Raw genomic sequence first — 10,437 nt, forward strand, 5'->3', positions numbered from 1 at the left:
TATGGATTCCATGAATCAATTTTGAGAAAACAAGATAACTTTGTGCTATAGGCGCTGCGCTATAAATTGTTGCGCTCTTTCTTTAGTTGTGGCACATTAAATAACTGTCTCTTGTGCATATATTGGGATTGAAATTGTTACTAACGTAGTTTCATATGAATAAGAATTTTTTATTAGACAGAAGTAAAAGAATACCAACATTTATTGCATGGATAAGAAAAACTGCTAAAAACTTTATCAGTATTCATCAGTAACTGAAAACATATTTTTTAAAGAAATCAATACAGAATTAGTTTATGTATATAAATGTATATGTCTTACATTTATGACATATATTCATTACAAAGATGATGTTCATGGAAAAAAATGTGTTATATAAAGCGATTTTCTACACAAAGAACAGTTATTATTGCTGTTTTGCCATAAATATCGCATTTTACTTTAGAATTTTTTTTAAAAACAAAATTATACTGGTGTTTCAAATTCTGTCAATCTATTCTGCATGTATCCACTTTGAAACCACGCATATTTAAATAAATTTTGAAACCTAGGCGACGAGATCTGATAGTGCATTAATGATTGTAATTTTAAGATATTATTTCTAGCATGAAGATCCAAAACAAAATCTAACAACGTAACAGTATCAGAAAAGTATTTAATAAAATTATTCCACAACCAAAATCAGTATACGTCTAATGGCTGTATTTTTCCCGTTGTAACGACGGGAATAGTTAGGAAAGCAATATCTGTTGCAGAATCTGGTTTAGTTTCTGAAATTATGTTAGGACAATGTCCACTCCATAAATCTAATAATAGTACTGATTGTGGTCCGACATTCGGAAAAAATACTTCCTTTAACCAAATGTTTACATAATTTGATGTTAATTTGCCTAATATTGAAGTCATAACAAAGATATTAGGCGCCTTAAATAATGTTTCCTGTACTCTTGGACCAAACGTTCCTGTAACTTCTTTTAATATAGAGAGGTGATAATAATCTGCCATCAGCCGAAATAGTCGGTTGAATTATATGTATAGCTATGCGTGGTTGATGATACATGTATACTGTACTATATAGATTCTATCTTTTTTATATCTTTTTCGGCTAAAGTACAACCTGAGTGAAATTCTAACTGAAATCTACTTTGATACGAATTATAAATATTTTCCACTCTATATCGATTAATATAATATTTTACATTTGTAATAAATGTATCGCATTTATTTTCCAAGTCTGCTTTTGGTAGCACAGATTTTTTTGTTACGAATTTTGTTATTTCCGAGACACAATATTATGTGCTTTTTTGAATCTTTTTACCCATGTTTCTGAGGCTTTGAATCTTGGCGCATTTTCTTTTACTTGTGCTTGAAAAGCCCATCGAGCGATATCAATATCATGATTGATGATTTTTCTTTCAAGTGCTTCATTAAAATGGTTAATTGTGTATTTAGAAATTTTTTTTAATTTTTCCAACCCACTACCACCTTCAATGATTTTTTCCCATTGTCGTAATTGCCGTATCGATGTAACTTTTTTAAATTTTTGTTTAACTCCTTCAAGCGATCTTGGTCTAGTTTTACCGCTCCTTCAATATTCCACAGCTTGCCTCTTATAGTCATTCAATAAAACTTGTTGCTTCAATAAAACTACTGTTACGTCCAGACTCGGGAAGGATGAGTTAGAAAGAAGGGCGTAACAACCAGCTCTTGAAACCGTACAGATTAGAATGTAGATTTCGAGTCGAACGAATTATCAGGTCCAAAAACAAATGAACGATAATGAATATCGATATTACTTGTTATTTCGGGATTTCCGCTTCCGGTGCATTGAGTAGTGAGACGTGGAGAGAAAGAGGCTGTGAAAAGTGAGGTGAACAGGTGGATAAAGTGAGAGAGGAGGTCTGAGAGTGTGTGAGGGTGATAGAGGGAGAGCGAAAGTGACGAGCGTGTGTGGAGAGAGTAGAGAGAGGGAGATATAGGGAGGAAGAGAGACAGAGGGAAGGGAAGAGAGGAAGGAGGAGATATAGAGAGAAGGATGAAAGAGATGGAAAGAAAGATGGAGATGGAGGATAGAGAGAAAAGAAGGAGTAATATAATAATAAGAGTAGAAGTAAAAGAAGGAAAAAGAAAAGAGGTGGTAGAGGGGATAATAAGAGATATAGAAGGAGAGGCGAGGGTTAAAGAGGTGCCCCCTCGATGACGCACCACCTTGACGTGGTGGGGGGGCTCACCCGGAGAGTGATCCCGGTGTGGTTGTCGGGTTCTAGGACTCACAACCTCCGCGTGATCCCGAAGGGTGCTAAGAGTGCGTCGAAGACTGATGGATGCCGAAGCATTTTAAGAAGTCCCGCTCGGTTCGGATACCGAACAACGGTACGGAGGGGGTATCATCCCAGCCCCCTCCGGGTCGTCATCATGCCATGGGCTACCTACGGATTTGCCAGCAGGATCCCTAGGGGAAATGGCGTCCGCTGTGATATCACAGATGGACTCCTTCGCTAAGGTCTTGGCCGAAACGGGGAGTTCACCAATGGAGAGGCTTTTCAGTCCTCGGTTGGGAACGCGAGAACCATCGTTGACCGGGCTGGGGAGCGTATGAAGACTGCCGCACAGACAGAGAACGCTGTCTGCAGATGTTGGAGCATCTGCATACTGCGGCGGTCATCCTGGATGGCTACAGTTCATCGCTGGAAGAAATCTTCCAGGCGATGGCTGTGGAAGGAAGGAAGATCGCCGAAAGGTTTAGACCTTTCTCGACGGCGGTCTTTCTTGAGAAAAGTGAGATGGCGGGTGGGAGAACCGCCATCAGGGAGGTGGAGGTCCAGGCCTCACCTCCAATAAGGGAGGTGGCGACTCAGTTGGGGGGGAAGCTCGCGACGCGATGTCGCAGACCTCCTCTGCTGAGTTCGCCAACAACGCCGGAATGGCCGCCCCCGCTTCGAAGGGAGAAATCTTTCTCCCGACGATGGCGGAGGTAGAGATGGTGGAGGCTTTGTCCGACACCACTGAAGTGATGAAGGGTGTGGAGGAGTCTGCCTCCTCCACACAAATGCCCTCACAGAGGGAGGTCCCCTGTGATATAAGGGCGATGCGGCGGGAGGCGTCAGTCCTTCTCCCAACGGATTGGAAAAGGATCGGCGCCTTGATAAGGAAAGAGGTGCAGCTGGCGATAATACCGCCAACTGTGACCGCTCCCCTTTCACGTCTGCAAGGGGATGCGGATGGAGGGGAGACGGAAGGGGGCTCCTGGTCGTAAAAAACGGAGGGCCAGTTGGCCCTAAAAGGAGGAAAAAGAAGAGGGGAGGGAATGGTGATAAAACCACCCCTTCCCTTTCTGAGGGTGGAGGGGCGAAGCCTTGCGAGGACAGGGCCGTCTTCTCAACTCTCAAGGGTAGGAGCAGGGGTGCCCGGGCCTGGACACGGATGGGTAGCACCTGGATTCCCAGGTGCTACAAATGCCTCGTGTTGGGGCATGTGGGCTCCGGGTGCGCCTCGAATGTGTCCAGGGGACACCTGTGTTACAGGTGTGGATCCCCTGGACACAAAATAGAGGGATGCCGTTTGCATCCCTGCTGTCCCGTCTGTAAGGACGGGGTAGGTGATTGCGGTCACGCCCTGGGAGAGGGAGCTGTGTGCTCCTCTCCCGGCGGGGGCGCGACGGCGGCGATCATCGGGGGCTTGCCCCCAGTACCGACTCTCTCCGGCCCATCGAGACTGAAGAGAGCCAGGAAAGGGGTCGGATGACAGTTCCGGGGGGGTAAGGGTGAGGGGGATCAGGTTTTGCCTGCCCCTAATATTTCCCTCCCTCCCAAACATCCGACCGGGGCCGTGAATACGGAGGGTTCTTAGCCTCCCTCGCCCAAAAGGGCCGCTAACATCCGCGGCCATAGTGTGAGGGGTGGGAATAACCCGCCCCTCTCCGGGGTCAAGGGAGGAGCAGGTGCGCGAACACCTACTTCCCCATTACACCTTGACCCCAAGGAAGAGGTGGCGTTGTGTATGGTTCCGCAACGTCGCCAATGGTGGCGCCATTGAGGTTATTCTCAATGGCGCACCATGGGATGGAGTTCCTCCCCGAACATCAGGGGGGAAAATGCGGGGGTGGGTCCTGGTAGAATGCAAAAGCGAACCCAGGGCTCACTCATTTCAACCGCAGCGCAGAGAATCACCGTCTGGTTTTTAGTGGGTATACCCCGTCTATAGGGGAAGTCCCACGTACCCCTGAGGAGTTCCCGCTCCACAGGGGATGCGTAAAGCATTTTCCAGACGTTAAAAAAAAAAGGGTTAAAGAGGTGAAAAGGCTACGGAGAGACAGAGAGAAAGGCAGGGAAATGGTATTAGTAAAGTTGGAGGATGAGGAGCAGAGAAGGAAGATATGGAGGAAGAAGAATGGACTGAGGAGGAGGAAGGAGAGAATATTAGATGATTGGACATGGAAGGAAAGGAGGATGAGGTGGAAACTGGAGGAGATTGCGAGAAAGGAGGAGAATGCGGGGAAGAAGATAAGATGGGAGTAGGGGAGGATAATGATAGAGGACAAGTGGTGGACATGGGAAGAGGAGGAGGGAAGGTTGGTAGATGAAAAGGGGAAGAGTAGAAGAGAGGATCAAGAGAAAATTAGGGTGCAGGGTAGACAAAGAGGGGAACAGGAGGGAGAAGGAAGGGGAAGAGAAGGGAGAATGGGAAGGATGATAAAGAGAGGAGGGGGGATGGAGAGCGGTGTTTTGGAATGTGGCTGGATTGAGAAAGAAAGACGAGGATTTCTGGAGAGGTTTGAGAATATGGGATGTTAGTAGTGTTATCGGAGACATGGGTAGACGAGAAGGGCTGGGAGGGGGTGAAGAGGAAATTATCAAGAGAGTTAAAATGGGAGATACAAGTAGCAAAGAGGGTGAGGAAGACTAAAGGGGGATATGTTGATGGGTATAAATAGAGAGTGGCTAGAGAAAGGAAATAAGATAGAGGAGAGAACGAAGGGTATGATGATGGGCAGGTTGAAATAGGGGGAAGAGAAATGGAGGGTGCTAGGAGTGTACGTGGGAGAGGGCGTGGGGAAGATGACGGGAATTGGAAAAGTGGATAAGAAAGGAAGAGGAGGAAGTGAAAACGCTAATAGGGAGGAGTTTCAATGCGAGAACAGCAGAGGAGGAGGAAGAGTGGACGGGGGAGAGGAAGAGGAGAGGGGAAGGCGATCGAAAGATAAGAAGAGGAATAAGGAATGCAGACAGTTGATAGAATTTCTGGAAGAATGGGGAATGGGAATACTTAACGGGAGGGTAAGAGGGGATGAGAGAGGGGAGTTTACATTTACGGGGGGAAGGGAGATACAGTAATTGATTACGTGATAGGGGACGGGGAGGTGGAGGAAAAAGTTAAGAAATTAAAAGTGGGGGATAAGATAGATTCAGATCATCACCCTTTAGAGAAATATGGATGAGGAGAATCAAGACAAAAGGAAGGGAAAAAAGAAGGAGGGAGGAGCGGGAAGGGGATATGGGATGAAGATGGAAGGAACAGGTTTAGAAAAGTGTTGGAGAGGTCGGGGGAGTTAGAACAGGGAGGAGAAGGGAGAGGATGGGAGACGAAATGGAAGACAGAATAAAAGAGGCGATAAAAGAAACGGAGGAGAGAAGAGGAAGAAGAGAGAGAAAGCAGGAAGGATAGTGGGATGAGGAATGTAAGGAGAAGAAAAAAGAGGTGAAGAAAAAGTTGAGGGAGTGGCGTAGGGAAGGGGGCGAGAGATACAAGAGTAAGAAGAGGGAGTATAATGAGTTGTGTGAGAGGAAAAAGAAGAGAATGAAAGATGGGAGAAGAAGGCAAGGAAGGTTAAGAAAGAAGGCGAGGTGTGGGAGCTAGTGAATATGGAGAGGAAGAGGGAAAAGAGGAGAGTGAATGAGGAGATCGGGATGGAGGAATGGAGAAAGTATTTTATGCGGTTGCAAGGAGGAGTAGAGAGTAGAGTGATCAAAGGGTACAGGGTTAGGAGGGAGGGGGAGTGGGATGAGGAAAAGATTGGGATAGAAGAGATTAGGGGGATAATAGGGAGAATAAAAAATGGAAAAGTGGCAGGGATAGATGGGATACCAGGGGAAGTGTGGAAGTACGGGGGAGGAGAATTAGAGAGATGAGCATGAAGATTCTGTAATAAGGTGTGGGGAGGGAAGGGATGGCCAGAGGAATGGGGAGAGAGGGTGGTGATACCATTATTAAAGAAGGGGGAGGGAGATAGGGTGGGGGACTACAGGGGGTGACGTTGATGCCAACGCTGTATAAAGTCTATGCGACAGTGTTGGCAGAAAGGCTAAGGGAAGAGGTAGAGAAGAAGGAGATAGTGTCTCCAAATCAGACGGGATTTAGGAAGGGGATGGGAACGATGGACAATGCGTATGTGTTGAATTATCTGATAGGAAGGCAACTGGAAGGAAGGAAGGGAAGGATGGTGGCAATATTTGTAGATTTAAAGGCGGCGTTTGATTCAGTGAATAGGGAGGTTTTGTTGGAATCGATGAGAGGACGAGAGGTAAGAGAAAAACTGGTAAGGAGAATAGAGAAGATAATGGGAGAGACAAAGAGCAGAGTGGGACAGGCGATGGGGAAGAGTTTTTGGACTGGGAAGGGAGTAAGACAGGGATGCTCTCTGAGTCCAATGTTGTTTAATATCTTGATTGCGGACTTGGAGGAAGAAATGGGGAAAGTAAAGTGGGGAGGAGTGATGCTAGGGGGAAAGAGGGTGTACACATTAGCATATGCGGACGATTTGGTGTTGATTGCGGAGGAGGAGGAAGGGATGAGAAGTATGATGAACAGGCTGGAAAAAAAAAGGCTGGATAGAAAGGGGCTGGAGGTAAACATAGGGAAGACGAAAGTTATGAGATTTAGGAGAAGAGGGGAAGAAGAATAACAAAGATAAGTTGGAGGTGGAAGGGGAGGAGGTGAAAGAGTACAAGTATTTAGGGTACACGCTACAGAAAAACAGTGGTCAGGAGGCACAGGTGAGAAATAGAATTAGGAGGGCGGCAGTGTTAATGGGACAGATATGGGGGAAAGAGGAGGTTCGGAGGGAACTGGGAAAGGAGGATATGGCTTTTCTATAGGTTGATTTGGGCAGTGTTAGGGTACGGGGTGGAGATATGGGGATAGAAAGAGAGGAAGGGGATGGAGAGGATACAAGAGAGATATCTAAGATGGGTTCTTGGAGTATCAGGACGCCGGGATATATGGTGAGAAAAGAATTGCAGAGGGAGAAACTAAGGGTGAGAGCGGAAAGAAGAGCATGGGATTTTGAGAAGAGGTTGAGGGAGGGAAAGGGAGGGGAGCTGGCGAGGAGATGCATGGAGGAGATGAAGGATAGGAGTAAGACAGGGGAAGTGGGCTCAAAGTGGGAAGAGGAAAGAGAGGGTTTTTTTAAGGATAGAGGGATAAGAGTGATGGAGGAGAAGGAGGAGAGGGGGAGGATTGGTATAAAAGAATAGAGGACAGGGATAGAGATGAACAGAGGAAGGAAAGAAGGGGAAAGATGGAGGAGGCAAAATTTAACAGATGGTACAAGGAGGTGAAGGGGGAAGGGATACCGGGGTATCTGAAAAAAGGATGGGAGCAGAGCAGATGGAAAAGGGTGGTGAGGTTTAGATTGAAGAGCAAGATAAAGGAGAGTAAATACTGGGAAGAGGAGGCGAAAAGACGATGCAGAATATGCGGAGGGGAGACGGAGACATGGGAGCATGTGTGGGAGGGATGCAAGGAGTGGAAGGTGGGAGAGGGAAGTTGGCAGGATAATGTGAGATGAGTTTTAGGAGAGGAAGGAGAGGGAGAGGGATGGATGAGGGAAATTGAAAAGGAGAGGGTTATAGGGGGGATGGTGGAATGAAAAAGAATGAAAAAAGAGGAAAGAATGAGAATGAATAGTAGAAGAAGGGAGAGAATGGTTCGAGGGGATGAGAATAGTTAAGAAAGAAAGATGAAAGAAACAAGCAAGAGGAAGGAAGCAGAAGTCCGGTGGGGGGAGATGTGTGTGTGTGTGTGTCTAAGGGGAGGTGCGAGCAGGAGGGAGCCAAGAGGGTTGCCCACGGTCGCAGGCCCCCCAGGAGATAGGTTAAGTTAGTGATAAGTTAGGTTAAGCTAGTTTTAAGGTAATTTTGTAAGAGTTGAAAACCCCAAAGGGAATCTCTCTCTCTCAATAAACAAACTTATCTATTTATCTATCTATCTATCTACTTATTATTTTGGACATTCGTCAAAAGGTCTTTTTTTGGTAAAGGAAATTAATCTTTATTATGCGGATAGGATCAAGTGCGATCTTTCAACCGATGCTTTCAACTGATAGAGGGATTAGAAGTCACGGAGAGAATTGAATTTTAATATTACATAAATTTATTCATAGTTTTGAAAGTATATTACATCAAATTATTGCTAAGTTTGGTTATAAATGTGTGTATATAATATGTGTATACATGTGTTTGTAATTGAATTATAATTATTCTCTAATTTGTGTTTGCGTGAGTACGTGTGTGTGTTAATTGCGGGTGTTACATAAGTACGGAGGTCATCACCCAGAATAATGAAAGGGAGAGTGAGAGTCTAAAGTTTTATGTTCTGGGTGGAAAGATTACATATTTTATTTTTGTTGTAATAAGAAAAAAAACTGTGTGCGTGTTTTTCTGATTCTATCTAATTAAGTTCGCCTTACTATTTTGGTGAAGTTTTACGTTCGGTAGTTTCGTGGTGTTCTCTTCGTCTCGGTGTTGTTCTGCAGCTGAGCGTTGAGGGTTGTGCTCGTGGATCATACACTGAATTTGCGGGGAGCGTCTCAATTGACCACGTTGTTATTGACCACAGATACTTTTGACCACGTTGCTTTTGACCACGTTGCATTTGACCACTTTGCTTTTGACCACGTTGCATTTAACCACGTTACGATTGACCACGCGTTGCATTTGACCACGTTGCAATTGACAACGCGTCGCAATTGACCACGTTGCAATTGACCATGTTATTATTGACCACGTTGCATTTGACTACGTAGCTGGTCAATATTTATGTGGTCAATCGCGACGTGGTCAATCGCAACGCGTGGTCAATCGCAACATGGTCAATTGCGACGTGTGGTCAATTGCAACGTGGTCAATTGCGACGCGTGATCAATCGCAACGTGGTCAAATGCAACGCGTGGTCAATCATAATGTGGTCAAATGCAACGCGTGGTCAATCGTAACGTGGTCAAATGTAATGTGGTCAAATGACTCCCACTCGAATTTGCGTTAAAAGGAGAGCCCGAACGAAAGTTAAGTTTCCGAAGGAAATTACTGGTACAACACTACTGACTATCGACGCCGAATTTCTGAGATGATTGACTTGAAAAGTTCTAAGTGCTTGAAGAGTGTTAAGAATAATGTTTCTAAGCGTTCTCGAATTTCTTTCTTTTTATATAATTTTCCTGAGGCGTGTTGGGCGGGACCACGTATTGAGATTGGTCCGAAGGTATTTTTTCTCCGCCTTGTTTTGATCGTTGCTGAGCTCGTGAAAATTAGGAAATCTTAGAATTTACTCAGCTGTGTTTATTGTTCGGTTACATAAGAGATTGATAATTTGTCGTTGGTCCCTTCTGTACTCGTTTAGAAATCGTGTCTAAATATTTGAGTTACGGTGTGGCAAGAACGGTCTATTTATCGTGCAACTTTTCCTTATTACTAATTGGGCGGTCATCATTTAATCTACGTAGTGACGAACCGTAATGTGTTTCATCATCGATCCCTTCTGTATTTGTTCGAAAATCGTGTAATGTTTAAAGTGTTATTTGACAAGAACGGTCTGTTTGTCGAGTGACTTCTCTTTATCGCTTATCAATTAATTCTTATGAGAGGAAGAAACGTGGAGCCGACAGGACATAACATTACAAATAACTTTTTCTGGGAGATAGATTTTCTCTTCATTTGCCTCTAATAAATCAACTTCTTCCGCTTCTGGAACCTCATATTTATCGTAAAAATCTAATGTTTCTTCCTCTTTTAAATGAAGTTTTTCACCTTTTATTTCTAACAGCATACGTTCAATTTTTTTTTATTTCTCTTTCTTGCAAAGTTATCGGAGTTTGTTGATAATTCAAAGCAGTAAAAGTTCCAAAAAGTAAAAGCATTACGTTGTATGGATTTAACTGCACCATTCTGAAATATTAAAATTAAATATATATCTCAAACTTTCATTATATATAAAAAATAATACATTTCGTAATTAATAAAATTGTCTTTTTATGATAGTTATGTCATGTCTTACTTTCTCTTGTAAAAATATAATAAGGCAAAATAAATTAAGCTATTAAAACATAATAATAATTTTGTATTTTGTGTGTGTTGTGATGATAGAGAAACCACAAAATATTAAAATAGGTATTCTAAAATTTGAAGTAACCAAAAAATAATTTTATAAACAGAAAATAATGGT

At 43.9% G+C, this 10,437-nt stretch overlaps 1 pseudogene; it reads right to left on the minus strand.

Moving 5' to 3' along the window:
- Positions 1 to 465: 465 nt before the first annotated feature.
- LOC140668881 (uncharacterized) lies at positions 466 to 10,159 on the minus strand (annotated as a pseudogene).
- Positions 10,160 to 10,437: the final 278 nt, after the last annotated feature.

The sequence above is a fragment of the Anoplolepis gracilipes genome, chromosome 8 (assembly GCF_047496725.1).
Source record: "Anoplolepis gracilipes chromosome 8, ASM4749672v1, whole genome shotgun sequence".
In the NCBI taxonomy this organism is placed as follows: Eukaryota; Metazoa; Arthropoda; class Insecta; order Hymenoptera; family Formicidae; genus Anoplolepis; species Anoplolepis gracilipes.